General features: G+C 46.7%; 2 non-coding genes across 2 annotated transcripts; both read left to right on the plus strand.

The window, feature by feature from the left end:
- The first annotated feature begins 3,286 nt into the window (after positions 1 to 3,286).
- On the plus strand, positions 3,287 to 3,357 carry Trnag-gcc. The gene has a single exon. It is a non-coding gene; the product is annotated as a tRNA-Gly (tRNA).
- Positions 3,358 to 3,788: 431 nt separating this feature from the next.
- On the plus strand, positions 3,789 to 3,859 carry Trnag-gcc. Its single transcript has one exon. It is a non-coding gene; the product is annotated as a tRNA-Gly (tRNA).
- Positions 3,860 to 18,585: the final 14,726 nt, after the last annotated feature.

Below are 18,585 nucleotides of genomic sequence, written 5' to 3' on the forward strand. Positions count from 1 at the left end.
ATCACGTTTGCCATAAGTCACGTGCTCCTCGCCATCAATAAACGCGCTCTACTGATAATTTGTAAAGGTAGATACCTTCTTGAACAGATTCCTGTCAGATAAAGTGAGATACTGGCCTTGAGTTGGGGTTAAATCATCTCTCAGAGTGTACGCATTCAGACTTGTTCACAAGCTAGTCGGTCTTCGTACGCAGCGATCAGCTGTGAAGGAGAGAGAGAGAGAGTCAACGTTGTCACAACTGAGTTTCCACCCCATTCTCCGTGTACTCAGCCTATTTTATTTTATCAAGTTTATTCCTTCAGATTCGCTTCCCATATTCTTGATGTAAGTGTCTGCGTCTCTTGAAGAGTTATATACAATAAACGTTCCGTTGATGATTAAATAATCTTAAAAAATAGATAGCGGTCTGCGTCGGAGGCTTCCCGGCAACACTGCGAGCGCGTTAGTTTGGTGGTGGTGCCTGGCATTCAATTATCGAGCTCTGCCCGCACCATACCCTAAGTACACAATTAACGGGGCTAACACTTTTGATGCATTATTAATTTTTCGTTCCCCCGCAGTCAGAAACGCACCGCGGAAAGAGTTTTGTTACGTTTTCATTATAGGAGATAAGAGGGCTTTGTGAAAGCTCTGTCCATTTGAAAGCCGTAGAGGTTTGAAGGAGCAGTGGAACATATAATTAGGCATTGCTTCGCATTTCATGAAGATCAAGTGTATCGCGTTGTAGTAGCGACAGTATCAAATGTGATTGCTAGATGGTGTAATTTGTGTCAGAGGAAATCGAGGGGCAGTGTCGCGGCATGTAACGGAAGCGACTTGTGTGCGCCGGATATTATGAAGATATCGGGTACGTATCGGTATCTTCTGTTTCGTAGTGTTGACAGAAACATGTCGCGCCTGGCCAAATGCGAACAGAGTAACATAGGTCTCAGCCGGTAAATAGTTCCTTATCACTACTACCTATCACGGAGATAACCGTTATCAGGAGCTAGAGAATTCTTGAATGTTTCTTCACTTTCCATTCGACGACAAAGATAGAAAAGTTAGAAAAGTAACAAATACATGCTTATATACACAGTACAAGTAGTTAATGGTCCTTAATGCATAATCAAAGTGCTGGTTACATCGTAATTGGCAATGTTTGTATAGTATTTGGTAGGTGCGTGGCAGTATTGGAATTGCACATATCAAAACAGCCGTAATCGCTCTCCTCCCTCCCGACGAACAGCTGGCATCGTGCTGCGGTATGAATTGTGTTAATACTGAGATAATTGCCCGGCACGACATCGAGTGTGATTAGCAGTAATTCGGCGCTTGCGGTCAATCATGTGGCGGAGGCCGACGTCTCTGTGGCAGAGCCGCCTTGCCAGTAGTGGTGGAAGGCCAGATTAACGCGATATTTGAGTATGACAAGTGGGTGGCGATTGTGGCCATGAGTTTATTCGTCTTTAGAGGGGAAGCCAGAGAGGGGGAATTACTCTACTTTACATTAATGCCGAGGACCGTGAAGTAAGAGAAACACGGCCCCTACCTTCCCCTAGACCTGCCATTAGAGACCATTCAGATTCTCTGTTTAAACCACTCCTGTAACCTCTCGTTAAGGTGCGAACGCCGACCGTCCCCTTGACGAAGACAACAAAGACAAATAATATCCTCTTCCGCTTCCTCCACCCTTGCTCCCTAAGCCCTTCTGCCCAGCACAGCCAAGGGACAAAGAACTCCTTCCCGTAGAAGCCCCGAGGGCGGCCTGGACTCTGGTACGGTGCTCCCGGCCGTGGGTTTTTGCCGGAAGGTCAACCAGCGAGTGCGCGCAGGCCCGGAACTGCCGGCCCTCCCCCACCCCGCCCCTCAGCGACCTCGTAGAGGGTCGGGTCCGGTCCACGGCCACCTGTGCCCACGAGAAGGAGCGACGGATGCCTGTGCACGTGATCTTGCTGAATGCATGGATCCATATGTCTATCAACGCTTTCTGTCTCATTCTCTCCCACATCCTCACTCTTTGTCTACCTACCTTTCTGTGTTTTACTTACATACTTAGCTATATATATGTTGTGCGTGTGTGTGTGCAAATACATACATATATTGCCATGATGTTGCTGGTTTCTTTGCTGGGATAGCTTAGTTTGACGTTGGGTTTCACCATTATAGGAACAGTGACTTTAATAGACTCCCTTCCTCTGTATGAGAGGGAATAGACTCGACGCTGTCATCCATCTTTTATACTTACTGTAAGTACCTTATGTATCTGCCAGACAACTGTCACATTCGAATCGGACAGATGCAGTACACAGTTTGTATCAGTTGCGATTTATCAGCATCACTACTAAAGTTATTTCCACAATTCTTGATACTTCCTATCGATCCTTCTTAGGATATTAACCATAATTTATAAATAACGCAAATTGATTTTTCAAAATGTTAAGAGTCGTTCTAAACCAAAGCCAGGTCATGCCACACATCTTGCCAGATTCTCTACTTTGCTCCATGAATTCATTAGTCAAAGAGCAGCGAGTGTTGGGGAGGCGCGCCCTGGCCCTCGGGGGAATCGCGGCGGGCGTGGGTGGAGACCGGCGTGTCCGCGTGTGATGGAGCGCGTCGGGGGGATGCGAGGGAAGCTTTCCTTCTGTGACTGGCCTCGCGTGTCAGTTTCGGCTTTTAAGCTTTTTAGATTCCGGCTGAAGGAACTCGAGGAGGAGAGGTTGTCTTCTGGAAAGCTAAGGCGGTTTAGATAGCGTTTATATGGGGGTAAGTTCCGTGTTTATAATTGTTCCCATATTGGATGCATTTAAGCTTTATGGATTAGCTTTCATTGTCCTTATACGTTACAGATTTTCCTTGTAACCTTATAAGATACCATTACAGTAAAGAGTGTGTTTCGGTTCTCTAATGTATATCCTCTTTTACCCCCTTAACAATATTTCGACGCTGCAATTCCAGCACGCAGGCAGGTGAGGGCCGGATGCAGGTGCACACTCTGGTCTAGCCTACGCATGCCGGAAACGACGTCCAGGGCTGAAAGACGAGAAGGCCTCCAGTTGACACAGATCCGAGCATTCAGCTGGCCTGGCCTATGTAATTTGCCGGCCATGGAAGTGTAAAGTCACACAAGGTCGCTCCCGGCTGCTCCGCACCTGCTGCTACTGTTAAGACTCGGGCACTGGTGTTCACCTTGTTTACTCTCCCGCCTGTAGAGCCTATTGGACCAAACTACTGATACATATATGTGTGTATGTAAACAAGTATATTTTTCATGTAATCAAGGGTAATTACTCTTGGTGGAAGGTAAGCATCGGTGGTTCAGTGGTAGAATTCTCGCCTGCCACGCGGGAGGCCCGGGTTCGATTCCCGGCCGATGCATCTTTTGAAGGGGCAGATATAAAATATTTACTCATTTATGCATATATATATATATATATATACACCTCCTCTCTCTCTCTGTATATATATATAAAATATATACATATATGTATATATAACCACATATATATATATATATATATATATATATATATATATGGTTACGCACACACACACACACTGTGTGTGTGTGTGTGTGTGTGTGTGTGTGTGTGTGTGTGTGTGTGTGTGTGTGTGTGTGTGTGTGTGTGTTTGTGTGTTTGTGTGTTTGTGTGTGTGGCTATATATATATGCATACATATGTACATATATGTGTATATACATATATATGTATATATACATAGGTATGTATACATATTTATATGAATATATTCATACATACAGGTATATTTTCTTGAATTTAGACGTAATTAAATAACCAATATATCGAAGCATCGGTGGTTCAGTGGTAGAATTCTCGCCTGCCACGCGGGAGGCCCGGGTTCGATTCCCGGCCGATGCATCTTTTGAAATGTTTGAAGGACAAACATAAACATTTTTACTTATGTATACATGTGTACACGTTTTTCTCTATGTGTTTGTATTGCTATATGTATGTGTATGTGTATGAGTAAAGGAGTTTGCCCTATAAATGTATTTTGGTGGAAATGTGTGCCTGGAGTAATGGACACGCAAAGAGAATGCTCGAATCCAGGTGCGCTCGTGCTTTTGTGGCCTTTTGCATTCCCGGCAGGTGTGACTCTGGTTGTCATTGTTATCCTGTGCAAAATAGGAATAAAACATTTTTATATGTACATTACGTAGTTTTTTTTCTCTCTTTCATCATACACATTTATCTAGTAAGCAAAAATATCAACCTGCTTTGGAGATATATTTATGTACACGATAAATGTTGGCAAAGTACTTCAGAAGGCTCTTTATTATGAGAGAGCATCTTTGCTGGCTTCCTGTTCTTCAGTAATTACTTTTTCAGACTATGTCTCTGCAGTCATAATTATGCTATAATAATTACTGTATGCTGAGTCTGATTCAGTTAATGGCTTTACCGTATATGAAAATTTGTCTCAGTTGTTTTTGTTCTATGCGGTTATCTCATTCCAAACAACATTTTCAGTATTTTTCCCACACTTTTCCATTCCATTTTTTGTCTTCTTTCTCTTCTCTCACATTTTTCTTCCTGCTGTAAATTTCTCCCTCTCTAATCATCCTTTTAGTCTTCCTTTCTTTTATGTTTATCTCTTATTTCCTCCTCCTTGTTTGCCTCTTTTCTCTACTTTCCTCTTCTTTTGCCATTCCCTCTATTTTCTTCCCTTCTTTTCTCTAAATTTCTTTTTCTACTTCCACTTCATTTGTATTTTCCTCGTCGCTTTTCATATTTATGGAATATACATCCTTGAAATCTATGAGTAACAAAATCTATGATATGATGGCAATGATACGACTATGATAACAATGATAATGGTAATATAACTACAATAATGATGATAACAAAAATAATAACAATCATGATAATAATGGCAATGACAATAATAATGACTATAAAAATAATCCCATTTACAGAATATACAACGACAATAATAATGATAATGATTATGATAATAATGTATAACTGTAATAACAACAAACTCGAAATGTAATGGTAATAAATTAGGGACTGTATATACGTGGTAGCACTCTAGAGTTCTCTAGACTCACCTAGACGTGTGTGTGTGTGAGAGTGTGTGTGTGTGTGAGTGTGTGTGTGTGTGTGTGTGTGTGTGTGTGTGGGTGGATGGGTGTGTGTGGGAGTGTGTACAAATGCAATATTATGCAATTGAGGGGCTGAGAGAAAGTCCTTACTCGTCGCAACATATGGAAAAGCGGGCGACAGCAGAGGAAAATACTCAGGACTTGGAACACAGTTAGAGAGAGAGAGTACGGCAGTCATACAAGCACAAATGTGTGCAAAGCTACGACTTCCAATTTACAGAGAGAGAGAGAGAGGATGGGTGAGAGAGAGAGAGAGAGAGAGAGAGAGAGAGAGAGAGAGAGAGAGAGAGAGAGAGAGAGAGAGATGAGTGAGGAAAAAAAGAGAGAGAGAGGGATGGATGAGAAAGAGAGAGGAAGAGGATGGGTGAGAAAGAGAGAGAGAGAGAAGGTGGGTGAGAAAGAGAGAGAGAGAGAGAGAGAGAGAAAATGGGTAAGTAAGCGAGAGAGAGAGGATGAGTGAGAAAGAGAGAGAGAAGATAGGTGAGAAAGAAAGAGAGAGGGGGTGGTGAGAAAGCGAAAGAGAAGATGGGTGAGAAAGCGAAAGAGAAGATGGGTGAGAAAGAAAGAGAGACAGAGTGACATAGGATGTTCACTGTGAGGGTGACGAAAGGTATGAGAGAGAACGAGTAAATTCACAAAGCAAGAGATGTTATTGATGCTTTTTGATGTTTTCCCTCAGACTTGCACGTAGTTCTGACGGAGACTTAACACAGAAATGCTTGATTTGTGAAGTTATGTTTTCAATTCTCTACGAGAGAAAGGCAGACAGAATAAACTAGATTGCAAATGCTGTTCATTTACATCGTATAAATATGTAAGTGCTAATTTAACATTACAAATCTTACGGATATATGCGCTAGTAAACGATCAAATAGGTATTGGCAGAGAAAGATATAGTACAGATATATATACATACATACATATATATATATATATATATGTGTGTGTGTGTGTGTGTGTGTGTGTGTGTGTGTGTGTGTGTGTGTGTGTGTTTTGTGTGTGTGTTTGTGTATGTATATATATATATATATATATATATATATATATATATATATATATATGTATATATATACATAGAGAGAGAGAGAGAGAGAGAGAGAGAGAGAGAGAGAGAGAGAGAGAGAGAGAGAGAGAGATGTAAATATAGATATCCATACTTATGATAAAGCATACAGAATTGTACTTACAAACCTTTCTACACATTGGCAATACTAACGAATACAATTTCAGGGCTTCCGCACACAGAATATTCGTTTCCATTTTGTAATCTATCCTTCTACTTTAACTCATACAAACATATACACACAAATTATCTCGCATTTCTATTGATAAAACGAATTAATGTATTGTGAATACTTAAACGCGGTTTGTGGCTTCATCGGTGGATAGGGACGAGTCAGGCGAACCCGCTATGGATATTAACAGGCTGCTGATGAGTCGGATGGCTTAGGGACAGGGTGGATGTGGGTGGGGTGAAGGTGGCTGAGTTAAGGTGCGCTGGCTGGGCTGGGACGGATCATGTGTGTCTCTCTCTCTCTCTCTCTCTCTCTCTCTCTCTCTCTCTCTCTCTCTCTCTCTCTCTCTCTCTCTCTCTCTCTCTCTCTCTCAATTGATATCGGGCATAATTTAATGTTTGAGCTAGAGAGGGTGGAGCGAGAGTGGAAAATCTGGTAGCTACCTTTTTTGCTTAGAGAACAGAGAGACAGTGGAGCGACAGCGATTGATAGTGGAACGAAGCGATCAAGGTCGCTTGTGTGTGAGGGCAGACCAGATCCCGTTTTCTATACAGAGAGAAGATGAAAAGTCAGAGATGACAGAGAGGAGACATTCACTTAAATGCAACGGAAAAAATAATATGGAACAAGAACCTTTGTTATCGCTAATTCACCTTGAGTGGTGCCGACGAGGTCGAAGGTGTAGAACTGGAACTGCCATGTAACCAACCCATTTAGAGGTATCAGTGGTGAATTCCTGCAGTTTATTTTCTGTGGAGAACTTATTTAATTGTTTATCGATTGAGTCTCGAGGCTTCCTCCGTCTTGAATGCGGAATCGAGGGCAGACGAAAATCGCTCGTAATTTTGAGTTTATTTGTAAGAGAGGATAATGTACAAGACAGGAGAGCGGTTCCGGCTCTTTATAGTGAAGGCATATTATTAGTTTAAGGAATCACGTGAGAGGAAAATACGTTAAAGTTATACAGAATATTTAAAGAGAACTGTCCTCATTCTCAGTCACCTTCAGTCTCCCTAAAATCTCTCTTACTCGGCGGAGGCGTACCGTTATTTACACTACTAGAAACGGCTAATAGAATCTCTATACAAGCCAGCTAAACTGCGCTGGATCCGCACGAGCTATCGCCAAGGTAAACAGCTCGGCGGGTAAATTTTGTTTCAGTCTTTCATTTCCGCCCATTTTGTTCGTTCGCGAATGGAAAGAGCAGGTGAAGGTAAAACATTTAAAACCGAGAGGTTATAGTAAACCAGCGGATATACAAAAACAAAATAAATAAATAAAGTGAGAAGACCAAAACGGATGAGAATATCCGAGGTGAAGGGACGCAAAGGTCCTTCGAACTGGGAAAGTTAAAGAGTGAATTCGATTATCTAAATATAAAAGATAGAAAAGAGAGCAAAAGGAAAGGGAACTGAAAGTAAGAAGGAGAGAAAATGATAAGGAGAAAGGTTCGAAAGGCAGGGAGAGGGCGGAGGAGAGGGGATCCCACGGGTTACCTTACTTCGCGTCTCTCTTCCTGCTCGCTGATATACATGTTAATCAGTTACTTCCTGCGAGAGGGATGGGTGTGTCATGACCGCATCCATGTGTGCGTGCACGCGTGTGTGTCTGAAGGTATTTGCCCATTTGTTTGTCAATCAAATACTGATATACATATGTTACGACGGTTAGCTATGTACGGCTCATTGATACTACTGAATTACTGCAGATTTTTTTCATTGTCTCAGTACGAAAAATCCCTTGACTGCAGTTCATTTACACATTATTGGCAATCTGACATCAAAATGTCATTAATTAATTAACATCATAAATGTTACCCGCTCGTGCTAGCGGCCTGCCAGGCCACCACCCTCGCGGCCTCGCCTTTGCTGGGAGCGGCCGCAGTGCCAGCTCCTCACACAGGAAGTTTGTGTGTGCACATGTGGAACACAAGTGACGGTCGCGGAGGATGTAACACTGCCTCTTCATCTTCAGGCAGTGGTAGGAAGAGCAAGAATGGGAATTGTCTGTTGGTTGCACAAGTTAGATATGAGTTTAGGTGCGTAAATGCCAGCAAAAATGGGGGTAGACATGATCAAGGTCCAGACAAATTCTCACTCTCTCTCTCTCTCTCTCTCTCTCTCTCTCTCTCTCTCTCTCTCTCTCTCTCTCTCTCTCTCTCTCTCTCTCTCTCTCTCTCTCTTATCTCTCTCTCTCTCCCTCCTCTCTCCCCCCCCCTCTCTCTCTCTCTCTCTCTCTCTCTCTCTCTCTCTCTCTCTCTCTCTCTCTCTCTCTCTATCTATCTATCTCTCTCTCTCTCGTTCTCTCTCTCTCTCTCGTTCTCTCTCTCTCTCTCTCTCTCTCTCTCTCTCTCTCTCTCTCTCTCTCTCTCTCTCTCTCTCTCTCTCTCTCTCTCTCTCTCTCTCTCTCTCTCTCTCTCTCTCTCTCTCTCTCTCTCTCTCTCTCTCTCTCTCTCTCTCTCTCTCTCTCTCTCTCTCTCTCTCTCCTCTCTCTCTCTCTCTCTCTCTCTCTCTCTCTCTCTCTCTCTCTCTCTCTCTCTCTCTCTCTCTCTCTCTCTCTCTCTCTCTCTCTCTCTCTCTCTCTCTCTCTCTCTCTCTCTCTCTCTCTCTCTCTCTCTCTCTCTCTCTCTCTCTCTCTCTCTCTTCTCTCTCTCTCTCTCTCTCTCTCTCTCTCTCTCTCTCTCTCTCTCTCTCTCTCTCTCTCTCTCTCTCTCTCTCTCTCTCTCTCTCTCTCTCTCTCTCTCTCTCTCTCTCTCTCTCTCTCTCTCTCTCTCTCTCTCTCTCTCTCTCTCTCTCTCTCTCTCTCTCTCTCTCTCTCTCTCTCTCTCTCTCTCTCTCTCTCTCTCTCTCTCTCTCTCTCTCTCTCTCTCTCTCTCTCTCTCTCTCTCTCTCTCTCTCTCTCTCTCTCTCTCTCTTCTCTCTCTCTCTCTCTCTCTCTCTCTCTCTCTCTCTCTCTCTCTCTCTCTCTCTCTCTCTCTCTCTCTCTCTCTCTCTCTCTCTCTCTCTCTCTCTCTCTCTCTCTCTCTCTCTCTCTCTCTCTCTCTCTCTCTCTCTCTCTCTCTCTCTCTCTCTCTCTCTCTCTCTCTCTCTCTCTCTCTCTCTCTCTCTCTCTCTCTCTCTCTCTCTCTCTCTCTCTCTCTCTCTCTCTCTCTCTCTCTCTCTCTTCTCTCTCTCTCTCTCTCTCTCTCTCTCTCTCTCTCTCTCTCTCTCTCTCTCTCTCTCTCTCTCTCTCTCTCTCTCTCTCTCTCTTCTCTCTTCTCTCTCTCTCTCTCTCTCTCTCTCTTTCTCTCTCTCTCCCAAAGTGAACCTCTAAAAAAACAAGGGTATGATCGAGAATAGACAAAAAAGACAATGAGATTATTAATAAAATATGGAAAAAGGAGGTAATATGGAGTAAATGATGAGAAAGAAAATAACGAGAAGCGAGAGACAGAGTAGAAAAGAACGAAAGAGAAAGAGATGGAGCAAGAAAAGACCGGAAAGAGGTACAGCGAGAGTGAAGAAAAGACGGGGAAGAGAGTGGGAGGAGGAGGAAGAGGGGACGGAGTACTGAGGGTTACAGTAATCGATAAGTAGAGGACTATCAGCTGTTACATGAGGTGAAGAGCGGCTGGAGCGTCACGCTGCATTGGGACTGACGGACGGCGAGTTTTTATGACATAGCTGACGAAATCGCAGCGGCTGGCAGGTGATGGCGGTGCAGTCTGTGGATGCTGGCGGCGAGAACGAGCCTGGGGCGCTGAGAATTACGGTGGGGCGGCGATGCTCGTTGAGAAGTGAGGGCCAGCATAGTTTTTACCTGTGGCGCCAGAGTGTGTCTTCAGCCCTCCTTTGAGATAACCTTCCCCCACCCCCGCCCCTTTCAATACCGACAACAGCTCCTTTGTGGTTAAAGCACCTTATACGGCGCCACTGGTATCTCCTCGCGATATTGTGTGTGCAGCATATATCCGCTTTACGTCAACAGTATCTCCTCGCCGTCTCGAAGTGCTGTTCTCGCCCTCGAAGTGCCAGCATCGCCCACTTGTGCAAACAAATACCAGCATGCACCGCACCGTTTCACGCCTTATATATTCCTTCATAGTGCCAACACAATCGTTTCCTCGCGGTGCCAACAATACGCCCACCAACCTGACCTTCTTTGGTACCAAGAAGATCAACTGGAAGCCACCTTGCAGCGCACAGACCACTTTCACCGGTGCCACCATCATCTGCGCTAATTAAATCATCAGTCGTTTTCCCACAGCAGTGCCAGTCCAGCCATTTAGCCAACGAACCGATGTTGATCAGTCTTGCAACGCTCCCCCCCCCCCCCGTCCTCTCGCTCCTTGTGCCAGGGAAGAAACTTGGGGTGTGTGCCCGCGTGCTGCTGTACGAGCCAGCAGCTGCATGGGTACAGCGGCTTCCACCTGCTGCTGCTGCTGCCTTCGGGGAGCTGCCGCCGCCTCCCGGATATCGTCATGGGGGGGAGAGGTTTATCAGCTATGTTTTCAGGGTCTTCGTTATCTAGCTAGTCAAGGGAGGGGTGTCAAAACAAAGAGGGAGAGTAAGTGCGCGCGCGTGTGTGTGTGTGTGTGTGTGTGTGTGTGTGTGTGTGTGTGTGTGTGTGTGTGTGTGTGTGTGTGTGTGTGTGTGTGTGTGTGTGTCGTGTGCCGTGTGTGTTTGTGCGTGTTTATGAACGTACGTTAAACATGATACAATAAACAGATAGATGAACGGAAATGAACCGAAGGAAATGTTTGCATATAGTCTCTCTCTCTCCCTCTCTCTCTCTCTCTCTCTCTCTCTCTCTCTCTCTCTCTCTCTCTCTCTCTCTCTCTCTCTCTCTCTCTCTCTCTCTCTCTCTCTCTCTCTCTCTCTCTCTCACTGTGTGTGTGTTTGTGTATGTGTGTGTGTGTGTGTGTGTGTGTGTGTGTGTGTGTGTGTGTGTGTGTGTGTGTGTGTGTGTGTGTGTGTGTGTGTGTGTGTGTTTATCTATGTGTGTGTGTATGTATGTATGTATGCATTATGTATGCATGAATCGAATTTGAAAAAATCGATGTAGTAAGATCGAGCAGTAGACGCATGAAAGAGGTATAGGACACAAATAGACAAACAAACAGATAGAGAGTGGGAAAGGAGAGAGTAGAGGAGAAAGTAAGAGACGGAGAAGGAGAGAGAAATGTGGTGTGGAAGGAGAGATAATAGCGCGGTGTTGCGGATGACATGCAGAGTCGTGCACGGCAGCTGCGACTGGTTCAGTGTGCCAGTGTACTTCTCATGCTAAACAAGAGGCCCGTGATTGCAGTCACTGGAAGAACGCTGTCCATTTATGCGAAGGAAATACATAACAGATTGCACTGTAAAACGGAGAATATTTTAAGACTATAAAATAATGCTTTTGGAGTGATAACTAGGGATTTGTCATAAATGAAGCATTGTACTATTACTATACTCGCAACAGATGAATCTCTGCTGATCAAGAATAGCGTGCCAGATTTGAGAAAGGAATATACAAACCACATAATCGCAGAAGCAAACCTCTTAAACCGAGAAACAAGAGGAACGTCAATAAGACTTAACAGTGTTTAAACCTTATACATAACACAAATTGCTCTTCTAAACTTTGTTACTTCAAAAGTAAACATTCGTGACACAGTGAGATCATATGAGCAACAGATGAAGAGGCAATAAATTTCCTTTGATAGAGATAGAAAGTTTAGAGAAAACACAATTTTGATGACATTCATTTATAGCGCCGCACGGAAGCGAGAGCAACAACCCCAAGGTAAAAGGAATATAGATTTGGTGCAACAGGAGAGGAATGTAAACTTTAACCAAGGCATTGCGGATGAGGAGCAGGTCGAACCGAATGCTAAAGACTGGTTTTCGGGGATCTTTGCGTGACTAAATGGTGCGGGGATCAATAGAAAGAGAAAGGGAGGAAAAGTGAAGGAACAAGAGAAGGAATGAAAGAAAAAGGAGTTTGTGATGAAAGAGGAGAAAGAGCGCAGGAGAGTAACTGGAGAGTGTCGAAGAGGCTCGCATGAAGGGACGGAGCAGGGCGTGGAGCATGCACGCCGAGGCCCCACTCGGGGAAAGTAAAATAACAACAGCCTGTCGACAAGCACGCCGAGTGGTGTCACGGGAGCGTCGCCTAACATGATAACACAGGTGAACTTCAAGCCTCAGACTGCCTTCATCGTTCAGCGGAGTTACATCATACGATGACAAATACGAAAACACATGTAATGATTTAGAAGGAATGATATGAGAACAACAGCTTGAGTAAAAACTAAGTATAACTGGACAGTCTGAAACTTGACGCCTTCTTTGATCAGAAAAATAACGGCAACCGTTTTCTTGGTAAGAGAGAAGTGTTAAACCGGATGAGAACAGTCGAAGCACAAGTATGGAACGGGTTCAGTAGCATACATGATAACGAAAACATGACAAATCTCATGAAATTATTTTGGTACTGCGAATACTGTACACAGGAAACGCGATTTGCACCCCACTATCCAGCGTAGACGGAAATACAGCATGGAGCAGAAACAGCAGCGGGATGGCGCAGCACAGCAGCATAACGCGGCAGCGCCAGGAACAGGTGGCGGCGCAGGACGGAAGAAAGTCCCGGAGTGGTTGGTGGCTCTCACGCTCCATCTAGTAAAGAGGTCAGGCAGCGCCACCTGGATCAGCGCCTCCCGTGCCGCGAGTCGGGAATGTGTCACGTGTCGACTGTGTCATGAGTCGTGGGTGTGTCACATTGAGTGAGTGACTGGGAATATGTGTCGTGTGTCTGAAGTGTCGGATGTGTATTGAATGCGATACGGATGCGTCATATACCATGCTTGTGTGTGTGTCATGTGTGCCTCACGAGAGCCAAGTATTCGCCGTGAGTGAGAGTGTCGCGTTGCAGCGCATTGCGAGTGTCGTGTGAGTACACTATTGCTCTCAAGTACACAAGGAGTGTACGTGCATGAATACAGCGACGCATACACTCGCATGCGCATGAACGGAGTAGAAAAATGTAAAGGAAAACAAGCGATCTCGCAGGCGCCGCGTAGACACCCTCGTCAACACAGGAAACTGTGACTCATCTGAAGGAAGACTCACGGGTGACGATAGCGAGCGATGCTGCCTGACTCATCTCGAAGAGTGAGCTCAGTGTGCTAGGAAACGAGACCTAAAGGAGAGACGGAAAAAAGAGGCGTATGCACGCGCACACACGCGCGCACACACACACACACACACACACACACACACACACACACACACACACACACACACACACACACACACACACACACACACACACACACACACACACACACACACACACACACACACACACACACACACACACACACACACACAAACACACACACACACACACACACACACACACACACACACACACACACACACACACACACACACACACACACACACACACACACACACACAATATAATATAATAAATCACACCGAATTCATATACATTGTACAAACATTACGTACTGATGCGACTCCCGAGATGGTTAACAATCGTTAGGGCCGGCGGGGGTGGTAGATGGGGGGTGGGGGGGGGGGGCGAGGTGACGCTAGGGAGCAACGACGGAAATGTTTGCGCCCACAGATAGCTCTTGTCCTCTCTACGGGCGTTTGCAAAGGCATCACTGGGGTCTGTGGGCGTGTGTGCGTGTATGAAGGCAATTGGCATTGAAGGATGTGAATAGTTTTTTTTTTTTTGTTTTACCTAAAACCTCTTCAACATATATATATATATATATATATATATATATATATATATACATATGTGTGTGTGTGTGTTTGTTTGTGTGTGTGTGTATTTTTTTAACAGCCATTCATTCCACTGCAGGACAAAGGCCTCTCCAAATTCGCTATTGAGAGGTTACATGGCAGTGCCACCCTTGCCTGATTGGATTCCCTTCCTAATCAACCGCGGTTCGGCGCGCTAACAGTTGTCCCACGGCGGTGACTTCCCCTACGACACCTGCGTTTGACTTCTCAAGGCGATGTGTCGTTTTCTCGGGCTCGAGCCAGAGTGCATGCATTTTTACGAATGCCGCGACGGGAAATTGAACTCGGGATCACAAAGGTCGGAGTTCAGTGCTCTAACCACTGGACCGTCGCGGCATATATATATATATATATATATATATATATATATATATATACACATATCTTTGTGTGTGTGTGTGTGTGTGTGTGTGTGTGTGTGTGTGTGTGTGTGTGTGCGCGTGTGTATGTATGTATGTATGTGTGTATGTATGCATGCATGTATAGATAGATAGATAGATAGATTTATATAACATGTTTATATTCATGTATGAACGTTAACATGTTTATATACATTAAGTGCTTGCCGGTGCTGTTTGCCTGTATCACATGGAAGTAGGAAAGCAATGTTTGTGTTAATGAGCATAAGTGTATGTCAGTGCGTGTTTTGACGTACTGTAATTGTGAAGAAGCTTTTGATTCATATCATTACAGTTGAACGGATGAACGATAAAAATACTATACCATAAACAAATACTTAATAGCCGCTTAAATAAACGCTTGAGAGCTCCACCGCCACACATACAAAAAAAAATGAATGTAAAAATATACAAATAAATAACATGTAAACGAACTCATAAACAAATACATCAACTCAGAGCAAAAGGAAAAAAGGAAATCAATTATTCCTACTGTGATTCATGTCGTTTCTGACGCGACTGGACATACTCTGGCATTCATGACTAATCTTTCCCACTAATTAGCTCACACTTAACAGTCTGTCTAATCAAAGGTAATCACAGCGTAAGATAAACGCGTGACTAACGTAAGCTCGCTTGAGAGAGATTTACATGTCAATCTCAACCTCAGTCACGAGAGAAACGGCATCAAGCACCCCGGCCTAATCAATCCAGCGCTGATATTTGTGTTCCGTGTCTGTCGTTCAACAGGTGTCCTCCTGCGACGGCGAGAGCAGCCTTCCGCCGCCGAGGGGGAGGCGCGGGCGAGATGCTCCGAGGACGAGGGGGTCGGCCGACGACTCCATGGCGGGAAAGGGTCGCGAGAGGAGAAGCGGAGGCTGACCCCCTTCCTCGCTCTTCCTCTCGCTTGCCCCTTCCCTTTTCCTCTCGCTTGCCCCTTCCCTTTTTCTCTCGCTTGCCCCTTCCCTTTTCCTCTCGACTTGCCTTCCCTTTTCCTCTCGCTTGCCTCTTCCCTTTTCCTCTCGCCTTGCCCCTTCCCTTTTCCTCTCGCCTTGCCCCTTTCCCTTTTCCTCTCGCCTGTCTATTCCCTTTTCCTCTCGCTTACCTCTTCCCTTTTCCTCTCGCCTGCCTCTTCCCTTTTCCTCTCGCTTGCCTCTTCCCTTTTCCTCTCGCCTGCCCCTTCCCTTTTCCTCTCGCTTGTCAATTCCCTTTCCTCTCGCTTGCCCTTCCTTTCTCTCGCCTGCCTCTTCCCTTTCCTCTCGCTTGCCCCTTCCCTTTTCCTCTCGCTTGCCCCTTCCCTTTTCCTCTCGCTTGCCCTTCCCTTTTCCTCCGCGCTCTTCCCTTTTCTCTAGCTTGCCCCTTCCCTTTTCCTCTCGCCTGCCCCTTCCCTTTTCCTCTCGCTTGCCCTTTCCCTTTTCCTCTCGCCTGCCTCTTCCCTTTTCCTCTCGCTTACCTCTTCCCTTTTCCTCTCGCCTGCCTCTTCCCTTTTCCTCTCGCTCTGCCCTTCCTTTTCCTCTCGCCTGCCCCTTCCCTTTTCCTCTCGCTTGTCATTCCCTTTTCCTCTCGCTTGCCCTTCCCTTTTCCTCTCGCCTGCCTCTTCCCTTTCCTCTCGCTTGCCCCTTCCCTTTTCTCTCGCCTTGCCCCTTCCCTTTTCCTCTCGCTTGCCCCTTCCCTTTTCCTCTCGCTTGCCCCTTCCTTTTCCTCTCGCTTGCCCTTCCCTTTTCCTCTCGCTTGCCCCTCCCTTTTCCTCTCGCTTGTCAATTCCCTTTTCTCTCGCTTGCCCTTCCCTTTTCCTCTCGCCTGCCTCTTCCCTTTTCCTCTCGCTTACCTCTTCCTTTTCCTCTCGCTTGCCCTTTCCCTTTTCCTCTCGCCTGCCTCTTCCCTTTTCCTCTCGCTTGCCCCTTCCCTTTTCCTCTCGCTTGCCCCTTCCCTTTTCCTCTCGCTTGCCCCTTCCCTTTTCCTCTCGCTTGCCCCTTCCCTTTTCCTCTCGCTTGCCCCTTCCCTTTTCCTCTCGCTTGCCCCTTCCCTTTTCCTCTCGCTTGTCAATTCCCTTTTCCTCTCGCTTTCCCCTTCCCTTTTCCTCTCGCCTGCCTCTTCCCTTTTCCTCTCGCTTACCTCTTCCCTTTTCCTCTCGCTTGCCCCTTCCCTTTTCCTCTCGCTTGCCCTTTCCCTTTTCCTCTCGCCTGCCTCTTCCCTTTTCCTCTCGCTTGCCCCTTCCCTTTTCCTCTCGCTTGCCCTTTCCCTTTTCCTCCCGCCTGCCTCTTCCCTTTTCCTCTCGCTTACCTCTTCCCTTTTCCTCTCGCTTGCCCCTTCCCTTTTCCTCTCGCTTGCCCCTTCCCTTTTCCTCTCGCCTGTCCCTTCCCTTTTCCTCTCGCCTGCCTCTTCCTCTCGCTTGCCCTTCCCTTTTCCTCTCGCTTGCCCTTTCCCTTTTCCTCTCGCCTTGCCCCTTCCCTTTTCCTCTCGCTTGCCTCTTCCCTTTTCCTCTCGCTTGCCCCTTCCCTTTTCCTCTCGCTTGCCCCTTCCCTTTTCCTCTCGCCTGCCCTTCCCTTTTCCTCTCGCCTGCCCCTTCCCTTTTCCTCTCGCTTGCCCCTTCCCTTTTCCTCTCGCCTGCCCTTCCCTTTTCCTCTCGCCTGCCCCTTCCCTTTTCCTCTCGCTTGCCCCTTCCCTTTTCCTCTCGCTTGCCCCTTTCCCTTTTCCTCTCGCTTGCCCCTTCCCTTTTCCTCTCGCTTGCCCTTCCCTTTTCCTCTCGCTTGCCCCTTCCCTTTTCCTCTCGCTTGCCTCTTCCCTTTTCCTCTCGCTTGCCCCTTCCCTTTTCCTCTCGCTTGCCCCTTCCCTTTTCCTCTCGCTTGCCCCTTCCCTTTTCCTCTCGCCTGCCCCTTCCCTTTTCCTCTCGCCTGCCTCTTCCCTTTTCCTCTCGCTTGCCCTCTTCCCTTTTCCTCTCGCTTGCCCTTCCCTTTTCCCTCTCGCTTGCCCCTTCCCTTTTCCTCTCGCCTTGCCCTCTTCCCTTTTCCTCTCGCTTGCCCCTTCCCTTTTCCTCTCGCTTGCCCCTTTCCCTTTTCCTCTCGCCTGCCCTTTCCCTTTTCCTCTCGCCTTGCCTCTTCCCTTTTCCTCTCGCTTGCCCCTTCCCTTTTCCTCTCGCTTGCCCCTTCCCTTTTCCTCTAGCCTGTCCCTTCCCTTTTCCTCTCGCCTGCCACTTCCCTTTTCCTCTTCGCTTGCCCCTTCCCTTTTCCTCTCGCTTGCCCCTTCCCTTTTCCTCTCGCCTCTTCCCTTTTCCTCTCGCTTGCCCCTTCCCTTTTCCTCTCGCTTGCCCCTTCCTTTTTCCTCTCGCTTGCCCCCTTCCCTTTTCTCTCGCTGCCCCTTCCCTTTTCCTCTCGCTTGCCCCTTCCCTTTTCCTCTCGCTTGCCCTTCCCTTTTCCTCTCGCTTGCCCTTTCCCTTTTCCTCTCGCTTGCCCCTTCCCTTTTCCTCTCGCTTGCCCCTTCCCTTTTCCTCTCGCTTGCCACTTCCCTTTTCCTCTCGCTTGCCCCTTCCCTTTTCCTCTCGCTTGCCCTTCCCTTTTCCTCTCGCCTGCCTCTTCCCTTTTCCTCTCGCCTGCCCCTTCCCTTTTTCCTCTCGCCTGCCTCTTCCCTTTTCCTCTCGCTTGCCCCTTCCCTTTTCCTCTCGCCTGCCCCTTCCCTTTTCCTCTCGTTGCCCCTTCCCTTTTCCTCTCGCTTGCCCCTTCCCTTTTCCTCTCGCCTGCCCCTTCCCTTTTCCTCTCGCCTGCCCCTTCCCTTTTCCTCTCGCTTGCCCCTTCCCTTTTCCTCTCGCCTTGCCCCTTCCCTTTTCCTCTCGCCTGCCCCTTCCCTTTTCCTCTCGCTTGCCCCTTCCCTTTTCCTCTCGCTTGCCCTTCCCTTTTCCTCTCGCTGCCCTTCCCTTTTCCTTTCGCCTGCCCTTTCCCCTTTCCTCTCGCTTGCCCCTTCCCTTTTTTCTTTTGCTTGCCCCTTCCCTTTTCCTCTCGCTTGCCCCTTCCCTTTCCTTTCGCTTGCTCCTTCCCTTTCCTCTCGCCT

Source organism: Penaeus chinensis, chromosome 15 (genome assembly GCF_019202785.1).
Source record: "Penaeus chinensis breed Huanghai No. 1 chromosome 15, ASM1920278v2, whole genome shotgun sequence".
Lineage (NCBI taxonomy): Eukaryota > Metazoa > Arthropoda > Malacostraca > Decapoda > Penaeidae > Penaeus > Penaeus chinensis.